Source organism: Nomascus leucogenys, chromosome 18, assembly GCF_006542625.1.
Source record: "Nomascus leucogenys isolate Asia chromosome 18, Asia_NLE_v1, whole genome shotgun sequence".
In the NCBI taxonomy this organism is placed as follows: Eukaryota; Metazoa; Chordata; class Mammalia; order Primates; family Hylobatidae; genus Nomascus; species Nomascus leucogenys.
In genome coordinates, this window is record NC_044398.1 from 73,759,598 (window position 1) to 73,775,089 (window position 15,492).

Genomic DNA, 15,492 nt, shown 5'->3' on the forward strand with positions numbered 1-15,492 from the left:
TCTCAAAAGGCACTAGGCATTCAATATCATCTTCATTGTGCCTGGAGACCATGATCCTCAGGAAAGTTAGAAAAGACAAATGATATTATCAAAAGGCATTTCAGAAAACTGTCTCAAGAGACTCATGTCCCCTGGATTACTCTTCTTCCCACATCCCTACTACATGTTAGAAACACTCCTCCTAAGCTGGGTTTAAGACCCTTTGAAATGATGTATGGATGGCTTTGTCACCCCAATTATTTCTGGCTAGACAAAGAAACCTCTGATTTGATGAAACATATAACTTATTTGGCCCATTTTCAACAGGAACTGAAACAACTGTTGGAGGCTTAGCCCAATGAACTAGGGTAAACTCTATTCAACCCAGGGGGCTTATTACTGATAAAGGCACACCCTTCCCTTTCTCCTGCTCTAGGCCTGGATTGGGAAGGACCTTACACTGTACTTCTTTGTACTCCAGTAAAGATCACTGGAATAGATTATCGGATTCATTACACTCAAGTAAAGGCCTGGGAAACTGACAAAATTACCTCTGTTGATCCAGAAGAGCACCCAAAGCACCAGTGTGAAGAAATCGGAGACCGTAAGCTAAAAATCACAAAACGTAAGTATCAATTAGCCTTCCATGGATATCCTCTTTATAATCTCACCTATCCTTGCCGTTATCACCTTCATTCTGTTCCTCACCATAAGACGTCTTTACCAAGGACCCCTTAATCCTGAATGCCCATGGGATTATCTACTCCCCTAAACAGCTATCTATTTTCTAAAGTTTAACTGCCCTGCCCCATACAAGACTTAATTCCTTCCACCAAGGTGAAACAGCTCTGGCCACAACAATGTTTTCAAAATGATTAGTCTATTTTACTTACTAATTTTGTTATCTCTCATACTAGATTTTTCTCCATTAGCTCCTCTTTGTATAATACTCATATTTGGCCCATGCATATTTAACCACCTTGTGAAACTTGTTTCTTCTCATCTAGAGGCCATCAAATTCCAAATGTTCATGTAAATGGATCCTAGGACAATGGCCCCCTTTTACTGGGGACCCTTAGATGGGTCTCTGAGAGAGATCTGACTGCCATGTTCTCAAAATGATGCCCCCTGTCAGCAAGAAGCAGTTAAGAGCGGTCATAGCCCCTATCCAAACAGCAGTTAGATATACCTCTTCAGAGCAGGGATAGAAAGTGACAGGAGACAGACAAATTCCTAGGAAGACAAGGGCAGGTGGCTGATTAAACCCAGCCTTCAAGCCAAAGACAGCTAGAAGCCTGAATAGTGAGCTGTTGGTTCTGGATAGAGCCCACACCAGAGGAAGAACTTCCTTGATGCTTTTTAACCAATCAGGTTGTGGTTTTTCCAAGACCACCCATGGACCAATAAGCACACACTCCTCCATTCTGGGCCCACAAAAACCCCAGACTCAGACACAGAGACAACTACCTCTCTTAGGTCCCACTCCACTGACAGCCTTCCTTCTGTCACTCCACAGAATTGTTCTTTGCCCTACTCACTCTTTGGTGTCTGCGTACCTCAATCCTCTTGATCATGGGACAAGAACTCAGGTGAGCTGGGGGTGGTGGGAATGAACGAACTGTAACTCTCCCTTCTGCCCACCCAGCTGTGGGCAATGGGAATAAAAGAGCCATAGCATGCTCCTGCTCACCGAATGGTGGGGGTAAAAAAGCCGCTGAGTGCCACACACTTCCGCTCGCTGAGCTGTAAGTGATGGGAATAAAAGGGCTTGTAACATGCTCCTGCTCATCGAGCCACGGGATTAAAGAGCTGCCACATTTATTGGGAGCTCAGACTTAGGGACTCCCCAAGCAAGAACTGCAGCTTCCCTTGGGGCTTCACAGTTGCTCGCATTTCTGAGTTTTCAGGTGCCACTGCGTTCCCCTCATCTAGATGCTGGTGCCCAATGTGGAAGCCACTTTCAGCATGCCCAGTCCAGCTGCAGGCTAAACACGAAGCCATGGCGGTATGGGATTCAGGCCAGTAGCCCAAGCCAAGCGCAACCTGCTGGGCTGAGTAGGCAGAGCAAGCCCAGCAAGCCTGAATTAAGCCCCAGGCAGAGGGCACAGAGGCCACAGAGACTTCAGGCTGGCGAAGCAGCATCAAAGGAATACTGGAACATGGTTACCCTCCCTCCTGTTCACCGACCAATGGGAGAAAAAACGTTGCTGGGCACTATTCCCTCCCACTCACTGAACAACAAAAGCTGCAACATAACCATATCAGTGGTGATATATTTTTGCATTGGCCCTTTTATCGCTATGAATTTTCCATCTTTAACTCTATAAATGCTTTATCTGCCAAAGTCTACTTTATCTCAGATTACTGTAGTTTTACCAGAATTCTTTTGAATAAGGTTTGCATGGAGTCTCTTTGTCCTTGCTTTTATTTTCAACCTTTAGGTAGCCTTATATTTAAAGCATATTCTATGGAAAAAGCATTTGCTAGACTGTTTTTATTATTAATCTAGAGGGAAAGCATTAGTATTTTATTTGTAGTATTTATTTTATGTATACCTTATATAATTATTAATATAGATGATTTACACTTATTATCTTACTATTTGATTTTATTTGGACCTTGTGATTTATGCCACCTTTCCCTTTCTTTTTTCCCTTCATTTTAATTAATCATATCCATTGTTGTACATTTTTTCAATTAACTTCTTTTAACTTTTATGTTAATATAATTTTAGATTAACATGCAATTGTAAGAAATAACACATAGAGAACTCACCATATTTTTCACTCAATTAGCCCAAATGATAACATTCTATATTATCATAGTACTGTATCACAACCATAAAATTAATGTTGATACAGCCCTTCAACTTTATTCAGATTTCACCACTTACATGGACTCCTTTGTGTATTTGTCAACACAGTTTTATCTTGTGTGTATATCATGTGACCATCACTACAGTCAAGATACACAAACAGAATCACAGAATATGTAATATTTTGGAATCAGTTTTTCCATTCAGTATAATTCCCTAGGTATTCATCCATGTTACTGTGTGTATCAATAGTTTATTTATTTTCATTGCTGAATAATAGTCTATGTATGTATATACCAGTTTGGTTCATTGTTCACTTATTGAAAGATATCTGGGCTGATTTTAGTTTTCATTTATTGCAAATAAAACTGCCATGAACATTAATGTACACATATGCTTTCATTTCTTTAGGATAAATGCCTGGGAGTACAATTGCTTTATTGTAGGTAGTTGCATATGTCCTGCAATGATACCTCTGTACAATGAGGTAGTACTACTCAGCAATAAAAAGACACAAACCAGACTGGAAAGGAGCCCAGTCTCCTACATTTATACATTGTATGACTCCATTTATATGACATTCTCAAAAAGACAGAACAAAAGTGATGAAGAATGAATAAGTGATTTTCAGGGACTGGAGTTGGTGAGAAGCTAGGGTAAGATGCAACATCTTGCAGTGACGGAAATGTTTTATATGTTGATTGTGGTGGCAGTTATATGTCTGTATATGCCTGGCACAGCTTGCAGAATCATACACTATAAAGGGTAAATTCTGTTGTATGTAAGTAATTCTCAATTAAAAAATACAAGTAAAAATCACATATGTCTGATACTCTATCTGGAAATTTTAAGCTGCAGTTGGAACAAGGGCTTTATTTTTAATTTTTTCTTTTGAAATAATTATATATTCATAGTAAGATGCAAAAAAAATTACAGGGAGGTCCTGTGCACTTTTCGTGCAGTTTTCCCCAATGGTAACATCTTACATCACCATAGTGTTTTATCAAAACCAGGGAATTGACATTGGTGCAATCCACAAAGCTTATATAAATTTCATCTGTTTAACATGCATTCATTTGTATGTGCCTGTCTGTGTTTAGTTCTATGCAATTTTATGAACTATTTATATTCATGTAGACACCACCACAATGAAGATACAGAAGTGTCCCCTTACCACAATGATCCATCGTGCTACTCCATGTAGCCACACCCACTCCTTCCCCTTACTCCTAACAACTGGCAGCCAATCTGCTGTCCATCTTTATAATTTTGTTATTTCAGGAATCTTATATAAATGGAATAATACAGTATGTAGTTATGACTTTAAAAAATACTCTCCAGTTAATTCTAATGCACTATTAAAGTTTGAGAACCAGCACATAATCTAAACCCTTTCATTTTATTTAATTAGTTACTTTATCTTAAAAAATTTATCTTCCTCTTGGGTCTGGGTTAAGGACACTAATGGCTTAATTATATTATGTTTTGCTGCTAGTTTTTTTCCTTCCCACTATTCAAAGTCCGTAGTATCAGAGAAGATTTATCTCAAGCAAATGACATCTGCTATACAACAAGGATTCGATATTCAATTTACTGAATGAATAAACCCACGTCTTTGCTCACAGTTTGGATTATTTCCTTTGAACATACTCCCATAAATAGCAAGTGAGTCAAAGAATATGTATACGTAATTTTTAAAATTGTGGTAAGAACACTTAACTTGAGACCTACCCTCTTCATTAAATTTTAAGTACAAAATACAGTATTGTTAAGGATGGGCACAATGTTGCATAGCAGACCTCTAGAACTTATTTATCTGACAAAACTGAAACTTTACACCCACTGAACAGCAACTCCTCCCGTTTCCCCTTTGTCTCCAGCAAACAGGACTTTCTAAAGATTGAACTACAGTTTGCTGTCATCAAGAGTGAATTGGTAATGCCCATCTCCAACAGCCCAACTCCTCCACCTACCTTCAAAAACTATATTTTAAATCACTTCTAATTCATTATTAATTTGATGACCGGGATTGACATCTTATTTTCATTTTATTTTGTCATTAATTTAATGTGTATTTCTAGTTTTTGAATCATGAGTTTATGCTTTCAGCTATTTATCTATTTGGATTCTTAATTTTTAATAAATATACAAGTATAGTTTATTTATTAAGAATGTTAATAACTTCCCTGTAATGTATCTAGTAAATATCCTCTCTTTCCACCTGTAGTTAAGATTGTGTTACCTTGCAATTAAATTATCTTGTTAGTCAAAGCACAGGCAAAATATAATTTTAATAAGATTACAACAAATTTCTTGACGACTCTAAGATACTATACTCCCATTGGCTATACATACACAATAAAGAACAGAGACACAAATATGATATTAACTGGATGTGTTTTTAGTGAACACACACACACATGTTTTTAATAGTGTAATATAATTAATCAAAATCCAGTTCGTTCCCCAGAGGTGGGAAAGTTGCCATCACATATACAATATTGTCTGTTTACATCTGTCTTCCAGGGGATAAAGAGTAAAGGGAGATAATTTCTTACTCCCCTCAATTAACCGATACTGAGTGAGTACTAATATCAGTATCAATGAAGGCTTTAAAAAGATTGCTAGCATCGTGGTAACCTGCCTTTTACTGTAATAAACTGTTTTACTCCAAAGGCAGTGATGCACATTTAAAGTATCAGGAGGAATGAGGTCTAATTTTTTTTTAATGTTGGAAAACAGAAGTGTTTGCCCCTCCACTTTTACACCAATACTGAAACCATAAAACTTTCCAGTATTTTCTACATATATATATTAATTTTAAAGTTCCGGGGTACATGTGCAGGATGTGCAGGTTTGTTACATAGGTAAACATGTGCCATGGTGGTTTGCTGCACCTATAAACCCATCACATAGGTATTAAGCCCAGCGTGCATTAACTATTTTTCTTAATGCTCTCCTTCCCCCCACCCCACCCCCATCAGATCCCAATATGATATATTTTAACAAAGAAATTTAAATCTCTTATTTTTTCCCCTCTAGTAGTTAAATATTTTTATCAAGTTCATTTCTTATCAGGGTAGATTATAAGATCATTCAAGAGCTTTTGATACCTTCTGGAGACATTCACATTCTACAAGTCAGTTGATCTCTGTAGCCATTGGTTCCTGTGATGTTTAATATTAGGTGTCAACCTGACTGGATTCAAGGATGTCTAGATGTCTGGTAGAACATTGTTTCTGGGTGTGTTTGTGAGGGTGTTGCCAGAGTAGACTGACATTTGAGTCAGTGGACTGGGAGAGGAAAATCCACCCTCAATTTGGGTGGGCACCATCCAATTGGCCACCAGCGAGGTTAGAACCAAGCAGGTGGAAGAAGGGGGATATACTGTTTGCTTGTGAGTTTTCTTGCTTGCTCTGTCTTCCTGTGCCAGACGCTTGCTTCGTCTCCTCCTGCCCTTGGACATCAGACTCCAGGATCTTTGGCTTTTGAACTCTGGAACTTGTACTAGAGGCCTCGTGAGGCCTTCAGGCTTAGACTGAGGGCTGAACTTTTGGCTTTCTTTGTTTTGAGGTTTCCAAACTTGGACTGAGCCCCTAATGGCTTCTTTCTTCCCCAGCTTGCAGACAGACTATTGTGGGACTTTGCCTTGTAATTGTGTGAACCAATTCTACCTAATAAACTGCCTTTTATATGTACATATATACTATTGGTTGTGTTCTGCTGGAGGACTCTGGCTAATACAGTTCTCACGTCTGCATATGAAGGTCTTGTTCTAGATTTTGGAAAGTTCACTTCCACTACTTCTGGTCTCTAAGGTTCTATAGGATAAACCAAAATCATTGAGTTTTAAATTATACTTTTATGTAAAACAAATTATTTTCTTCTAATTCTTCATAATTTGTTGAATTCCTGGTGCTGATGATATACAGGTAAACAAGGCAGAGCTGGGTACTGCCTTTAGGAGCTCATATTCTTGTTTTACTAAGACAATAAACAAGTGTGGTGTTATGTAACTAATATACTAGAGGCCATGGCAACAGACATTATGGTTAATTTAAGCCACATTCTAAGAGCAGTCTGTGTCTTAATCAAGAATTCACGGTCTCTAATTAAATAAAGAGATGGGAAAATGTAAAGAAAATAGACCTGGGATTATTTCCATTTTTTTTGTAAAATAATTTTGAAATTATTCTGTTTAGCGTCCCTTTTAGAAGAATTCAGTTAACAAATCTCTCTTAGTGATTGGTATTTGAGAAAATGTAATTTTCTCTATATGCTTGAATGATTCTTATTAATAATCTTACAGAATTTCTATTTTTGCCTTAGCTCCAAAGCTATTCAAAGCTAAATTTGCTGTTTCATGAAAGTAATTAGCTTACTCTTTCCTGATATAATCTACTGAGCTTTCTCTACTACCCAATCATATTCAACTGTCATTAAAACCATTCATGCCTCTTGCAATCTGCCATTTGTAATATTAATCTAGTGGTTCAAGTTGCTTAGATCATGGTACTTGACCAGATATTTTATAAACTACATAGGGAGGCTGGGTTTATAAGTCAAGCCTGACTATGTAATGAAGAGAATTGCTCTCCTTTTGGAAGTTTTGAATAAATAGTGTAGGTAGGAGTATAGGTATTTGTGAAAGGTATAGGTAATCTCAGTTTACTTGTAACTGACTGTATATCTTTTTTTTTTTTTTTTTTCATATGGAGTCTCGCTCTGTCGTCCAGGCTGGAGTGCAATCTCCGCTCACTGCAAGCTCTGCCTCCCGGGTTCATGCCATTCTCCTGCCTCAGTCTCCGGAGTAGCTGGGACTACAGGCACCCGCCATCACATCTGGCTAATTTTTTGTATTTTTAGTAGAGACGGGGTTTCACCGTGTTAGCCAGGATGGTCTCAATCTCCTGATCTGGTGATCCGTCTGCCTCGGCCTCCCAAAGTGCTGGGATAACAGGCGTGAGCCACTGCACCCGGCCCTGACTGTGTGTCTTTATTGAGCAGAACTTGAATCCAGGAGGAAGAGCACTCCTGCCCAGTCCTTCCACCCAGGCCTTCTTATCTAGACCTAGTAGCATCCACAATTTAGCCCTTAATGTTACTATTCTGTATTCAGTCATTTGAGAGTCAGCATTGTATAGTAGCTGAGGGTACAAAGGTAGGACCAACTTCCTATGTTCCAACCCCACACTACAGGTTCCTTACCTTAGTAAGTAATCTTACTTACTGGAGCCTCAATTTCCTTTTTTAGAAATGAAATAATCGAGTGTTGCTTTGGAATTATTTGAGACAACTCACGTGAACTATTTAGAATCATCTCTCAGCACACAAGAAGCATTCTGTATGTGTTAGCTAATTGTATTTATCTGCACTCATGTAATATATATGATACCTGAAATTATTTGAAATACTTAATTGTAGACAATGTGTTACTATCTATGTAGGTGGAAGCCACACTTGGAGCATTCAGTTGCCCTTATCAGGAATTCAGCAGAAGATGAGCTAGACACATTCCCAAGTCAGCTCTATATATAGATTCTTCAGTTATCACTTTTACTGGAGACTATCAGAGTAGTTCACTCATCAGCATAATATGTTAGAAATAGGATTTTGTTTGAAAAACTAGCATCTGTAAAGTGTTCACTAGTGATGGATTCTCACTAGTGGTTTTCAAGATGTATAGATTGGCTAACATATTTTAAAGATAATTCCAGTCATTCCCTAAACAGTAATAAGAACATAGCTAACACTGTATCTTTCACTTACACCTTTGAGCGTGCCTCCTTAAGGTTGATTCGCATGTATTTCTTTTCCAACATTGATTCAGAATTTTCCTAATGACTTGACTTAGTAGGTTTAGCCAGATCTAATAATGGAATATTGTTACATTTGGCTCAACTAAATCTTTCATTCAAGTCTTTTTTCTTTTTTTTTGGTAAACTGTGATTTTATCAAATTTTTAAAATAGGTGATATGGTTGATAGATAATATGTGTTGGTATCTGTGGACAAATTTGTCCTGAGGCATAATTTTATTTTAACTTTTACTTATTTTAAACTGTTGACAGCTATCAATAGCTGCCCACGAGGACCCTCTGGTCGTGCACAGGCATAGTAGTTTCAGCTAATTTACAGTATGCCTCCCTAATTCAGCTGGATTATAAATTCTGTGAGTACAGAAACAAAACCTTATTGAGCATTTATGTTTTACAATAAATATTTAGTTATTAAAAACCTAATGCCTGCAAGGTACCATTATGGTAAGTGGGGGTCCTCAGATGACTAAATCACGGGTTTTATTCTCAATAAGCTTTTGATTTGGTGATCAACTATTTTTTGTTGATAATCAAATTTCAACGATTTTTTCTTGATAATTCTTCTTGCAATCTAAGTTGTATAGAACACATTGTTGGCAGTACTTAATGAATAGTTATTTAAAAGATAATTTCCCCCAGGAAAATTATTTCCCCAAAACTTATAGTCTCTTTTTTCTCTAACTGAAGGGGAGTTCCTTGCAAATTTTACTAGTAGAAAACCAGACATTTGTCATGAAGTAAAACTCACTGACATGAAATTGCTCTTTGTGAAAAACTGCTCTGCAATTAGGTAATTAGTTCCATTGGCTTTGTTTTGATGAAAGATTCATGCATTGAAACCTGCTTAGTTGTATGTGAAACAGTTTCCATCAATAAAAAATCACAGAGTTTACTGCAGTTTCTCTCTCTAAATTGGGTTTTTAAATTTACTTTCCACCTGGGGCCTTTCTGTCAAAAAAAAGTAACTTTTCTTGCAAGAGCAAAATGTTTTATGCTTATCCCATAATTCATGAGTTCTTTCAAGAGGAAATGGAGGTAAATGCCAAAGTTTAATTTTAAAAAATGCCACAATGAAATTTGCTCATTCTGTCTGCACATACGGATGTAAAAAGCCATGTGGTTTGAGCTCATGGAAATGGAAGGTACCTTTGATTAAAGACATTTAACACGTGGGAAAATAGTCTAATTGAATTAAAATTAAGCTGCCTTTAGAAGCAGTGGTAGAGTCAGACAAGTGGACTAATAATTGTAATGTTGACATCTAGAGATAAAACTAGTAAAAAAGTATCTGTGATAGTTAATTTTATGTGTCAACTTGGCTGGGCCACTATACCAAAATATTTAACCTATCATTTTTCAAGATGTTTCTGTTTGGTTGTTTTATGGATGAGAGTAACATATAAATTGGTAGGCTCTGAGTAAAGCCAATTGCCCATCTTAATGCAGATGGGCCTCATCTAATCAGTTGGTCTTAATAAAACAAAGACTGACCTTCCCTGAGCAAGAAGGGATTGTTCCAAAAGAAGCCCTTTGGATTTTAACTGCAGCTCTTCCCTGGGTGTCCAGCCTGCTGGCTTACCTCATCAGATTTTAAACTTACCAAGCTTTCACAATCCTTTGAGCCAATTCCTTAAAAATAAATTTCTCTTTATATATATATAGAGAGAGAGAGAAAGAGAGAGAGAGAGAATAAAATGGAATACTCTTATGTTTGCCTCAAGTAAATCTTTTGTTCAAGTTTTTTTCATTATTTGGTGAACTGGGCTTTTATCAAATATTTAAAATAGGTCATATGGCTGATAGATAATATGCGTTGGTATAGGTAATATGTGTCGGTAATTTATATATATATAAATTATTCGTGTATATAATCTATGATTATATATGTGTGTGTGTGTGTGTGTGTGCATGTGCATATATATATATGCATTTTCTTTCTTTGGAGAATACCAATAGAGTAGCCAGCAGAACTTATATAATGGGTATAGTCAATATATAGTCACAACTGGAATAACATAACAAAATTAAAGGGCCTGTGTCTTTGTAAAGCTATAGTCAGATGAAATCACAGAGGCGTCCATAGCATTCTGTGCACTGACTTTTGGCTGAAGTAGAAGACCCTTGTTAATTTGGTCTTTTATACCTGATTTTGCCGATATACCATGTGATTTCAAGTTAGGTATCTCAGCTTGGATCACCCTCAAAGGCAAATGCTAAGACAAAAAATTAAGTGCAATTATTTAATTTAGGATTTGCAGAGAAAGGAGACAACCTATAAAAGATCAGATATTAAATTGGCTAATATAGTGGGAAAGTCTGGGAACTGTGTAAAATACATGCTTCAAAATGTTCTGCCAAAGGAACCAGAAAGTTGATGTACTTACACAACAATGTCTGAGAGTCACTGGTAGGGAGATACTCTCAGGGAGTATCAATTTCTTGCCACTTCTAAGAGTTAGATGGAAGCTTTGTAAAATTCCAAGAAAAGCCCTCAAGCACACAGAGATCCTAACACTGCACACGGGAGGTTGGTGGAGCATACTGGAATGTAAGTCTGAGAGATATGGCAGGGCATTGAAAGCATCTACTCCATTACAAAAGTTCAGACTGCCTTTACTTTTGATCTATCACCATCATAGAGTAGGCAGTTCTATTTTATTAATTGGAAATTATTTTTCCAGCAAGTGACAAGAAACCTCACAAACAATGGCAGTCCAGAGCTTTGTTAGCAACCTACTAACATTAATATCATCAATGATCCAGGCTTTTTTCATCCTTCTCTACTATCCCTAACATAATAAAGCACACCAACACTGCTGGGACCACAGCAAACTGAGGTCTTTGGTTCTTATTCATCCAGTTATCTCATGGTTGCAGGATGGCTGTTTTAACTCTAAAACTTCTATCAAAGATCAAAGAGAGGAAAGAAAAGGAGAAGGAAGGAGCAGGGCAGTTTAAGCTACTATTTTTCATATCTCCATATTCTTAATAAGAAAACAATTTGTACAAACTTCCAATAACCTTGGCAACTCCTGTGTCACATAGCCAAGCCTACCTTCAAACACAAGTATGTAGCTGTGTCCAAGTTCAGTGTAAGAAACAGGAGCCTCTCTAGTTACTTTAAGCAGAAAACATTTAATACAGGAATTAGATGCTTACAAAGTCCTGGAAACAACTGCTGGAGTGAATTCCAACCTAGACCCTCAATGATTCCTAGAAGTACTTAGCTGAATGTATGTACCTAGGGCATGATGTGGCCAGAATCAGGAAACTTGGGCTACATGAAAATACTACACTAACTACTGAGTTTAGGAAGACACACCTGAGGTGTGACCCAGTGATTAGGAAGCCAGGATCAGAGAACCAAGACTGCTTTGACCACTACAATACAGGCTGCAGCACTGCAGTGGGGGAAAAAAAAAAAAAAAAAAGCAAATGCATCCATGTGAGTAACTGACATTTAGAGCACTTACTGCAAAGGAGACCGCAGAATGTAGAAATTAAAATGAGATTATCAGGCCAAGCACAGTGGCTCACACCTGTAATCCCAGCACTTTGGGAGGCTGAGGTGGGTGGATCACGAGGACAAGAATTCAAGACCTCTCTGGTCGAGATGGTGAAACCCCGTCTCCACTAAAACTACAAAAAGTAGCCAGGTGTGGTGGTGGGCACCTGTAATCCCAGCTACGAGGGAGGCTGAGGCAGAGAAGTGCTTAAACCCGGGAAGCGGAGGTTGCAGTGAGCTGAGATTGTGCCACTGCACTCCAGCCTGGGCGACAGAGTGAGATCCCCTCTAAAAAAAAAATAAAACTAAATAAATAAATAAAATGAGATTATCTCGAAAACTCAATAGACCAAATTATGACTCTTCTTCTATGGTTAAACATGTTATATTTCTCTAAAAATCAAGGCTCTATAGGCAAGGAAAACATTGGGGCAATGGCTAGTAGAAAGCTGATTAATGATGCTGGCCTCAGGATCCACTTAAGGTGGTGGAGATAGTACTCCAACTCCACAGTTTCCTCTTTATCAAAATCTTCTCTTGTAAGAGTTCCACTCCTTCCTTGACTCAGGTTCAAGGCTGACAATCACAAGACTCTAGCTAAGCCTTGACAATTAATATAGGCAAGAAAAGGTTATAAAGGAATGCAGTTAACTCAATAAAAGTATGTTTTTATTGTATATAAAATAAAAATTAGTTATATTTTTCCTAAGACTTAGGAATTTGTAAATATAAAATAAGTTGTGGCATCAACTATCATTTCCGTTTTCATTTAATAAAGCTCAATCACGTTGTAGTTAATTTTACATTGGAACAAAAATCCACAATCATTTTAATTAAATTTGTGCACAGTCTAAAATACTATATGATAAATATGAAAATATATATGGTATTGAAGCAATTTTGGAAGCATCAGATAATGCTTAGTACTTGTGATATATGGTAGGCAGATAGCAGCAGATACTAAAATGTAGCTGCTCATTGTAGAGGAAGAGAGGCACACAAAGCTTACTCTACTTCTGTTGTAATTTCCAGTCAGCAGTTTGATATAACTATAGCTTATTATAAGGCACTAAAATGGTACCTATTGACTCAGACAAAATAACAAAATAGTTTTGAGGGTGAACAACACTGAAAGGCTATGGAAACCCCACTAGCATTCTGGTTCCAGCACGAACAAGAAACAGTTTGATCACACACACAAACAAAAGCTTTTACAAAATACAGCTTTCAGGCATACAGCATATTCAGTGGTTTGTTTCACTCTTTAACAAGAAGACCATCAAGGCCAAAATAGCATATGCAATGTAATAAAAAAAAGTATAGATTTAGAATAAATGATATTATATTACATAAATGTAATTACTATGCATTCTAGAAGATTGTCTTGAGCCAATAGTAAGTTTACTCAGGGCTCAACAGCAAATGTTTTGAGAGTATGAAAAACACACCACCAAATAATAATTTTGAATTTAAAAGAAAATAACAAATAAAGCATACTAAGAGTTTTCTATAAATGAGATTGGTAACACCACTAAAGCACTGAAGAGAACAGAGAGGTTCAACCATAAGGTTTTAACATAGCAAAGCAACAGCAAGTGGTCAATCATAGCCACAGATTGTTCCTTCGAATTTGAAAGAATATTTTTACTCAAAGATGGGGAAAAAAAGCCATAATGTGTCTGTGTGTGTATGTGTGTGTCTGTTGGTTCGTAGGCTGAGTGATGGGAGAAGGTTAAAAAAAGAATAATACAGGATTCTTACTGAGAGAATTTCTGAAGTTTATTGCCAAGGTTTTGACTAGGGAAAGGGTTTTGGTATTCATTAGTTAATATTACCGTGCATCAAAGCTCTATAGTACTAACATAAACTAGATAGCACTATTTATGATAAGGAAGACATCTTAGTTTAAAATAATTTGACCAATAGGGTTCCAAAGGCAAAAGCTACCTTGAAGACGACAATGAACTTCTGAGAAAAAGAAAAAAAATATTTCAAACTGAGGAGACATGTCATACCTGATAGTCTTGGAGCTTAAGTATCTTATACTTCTTTGTTCTAGAGAATCTGAAAGAAATATTTGAGAACACATTGATGTATTTTTCTAATAAGTTTTCTTTAAAGATTGCCTCTTTTTTACACTAGTATATTAGAGCAATTTTAATTTGGGTAGTTTACATTTTCCAAAGGGAATTATGTTTTTCCCAAAATGCATGCTTTTCTTTCAGTATTTGCTAATCCAATATACCACCATTCTAATCTCTCTAAAATATGTTCTATGTATTAATAACTGAATATAAATGAACTAAACAATCTGATTAAGAAACTGAGATTGTGATATGGATTAAAACAAAACAAAACAAAAGCCAAAAAAAAAAAACTACATGATATACAAAAGAGGTTCAATAATTACACATATAGGAAATAAAAAGAGGTTCCGCTAGACAGTCAAAGATAATGAATAATTTTACAACAAAATTTGAAAAATTTGATGAAATGGACAAATCCCTACAAACACACACACAATTTACCAAGAGATACAAAAGAATAAATTTTTAAAATGGAATGAAATTAAAATTATTATTATTCTAAATTAAAATGCTGACTATGTAATCAAAGACTGTTCACATAACAGATGGCTGGCTTGGAAGGCTTCCAGTGAAAACTTTCAAATATTGAAGAAAGAAATCAGTTCAAACAAACTCTTTCAGGGAATAAAGTGGAAACAATTAACAACTCATTTTATGGAGACAGAATAAGCTTCATGTTAATAATTTACAAGGATACTAAAGAAAGAAAAATCACAGATCACTTGCTTTCATAAACATAAATGCAAAAATCCTAAACAAAATATCACTGAGGCAGTTGTTAGAAGGGGAAAAATAACACAGCAATACAAGAGCAAAAAATAGATGAGGATTTTGCAAAGTGTTCTGGAACAAGGAGTGAGAGAAGAGAGACTTCTGGGGAGTCATAAGGACTTTGACATGTGAATAGGTAAAGGGATTTTAGTAGGTATTTATGTATAATTATAGCTACAATTTTCCTCTTCAGTAAATTTTCAAAAGACTTAGGTTGAGGTGTGAAGTTTGGAGTGGATACAGTGAATGTGAATTCTTAATGAGGTATCTCATGTTTTACTCATTTTATGATAAAATAATAATCATGTAAAATTATTAATATGATAAATGATATTATGAACTTTCCTGTATTCACGTCAGGAAGAGCTTAATGGTGTATAAGGGTACGTCACATTGAAAAAATGTTCACACATATTGACCAAAAAGATGTCATTTTATAGTTTATCGCCACACTGGAACTTTTAAAGTAGGTAATAAGTTTAGACTCATTTGTCAAATCAGAAATTAGAAATATGGA

The 15,492-nt window shown here is 36.4% G+C and overlaps 1 long non-coding RNA gene across 1 annotated transcript in view; it reads right to left on the reverse strand.

Annotated features, from left to right (window-relative positions):
* The window catches only part of LOC115831214, a 192,358-nt gene that overhangs the window by 42,757 nt on the left and 134,109 nt on the right, over nt 1-15,492 (reverse strand). The window contains exon 3 of the long non-coding RNA XR_004026739.1: nt 14,133-14,181. This is a non-coding gene — a long non-coding RNA (uncharacterized LOC115831214). The remainder of the gene's footprint in view (nt 1-14,132; nt 14,182-15,492) is intronic.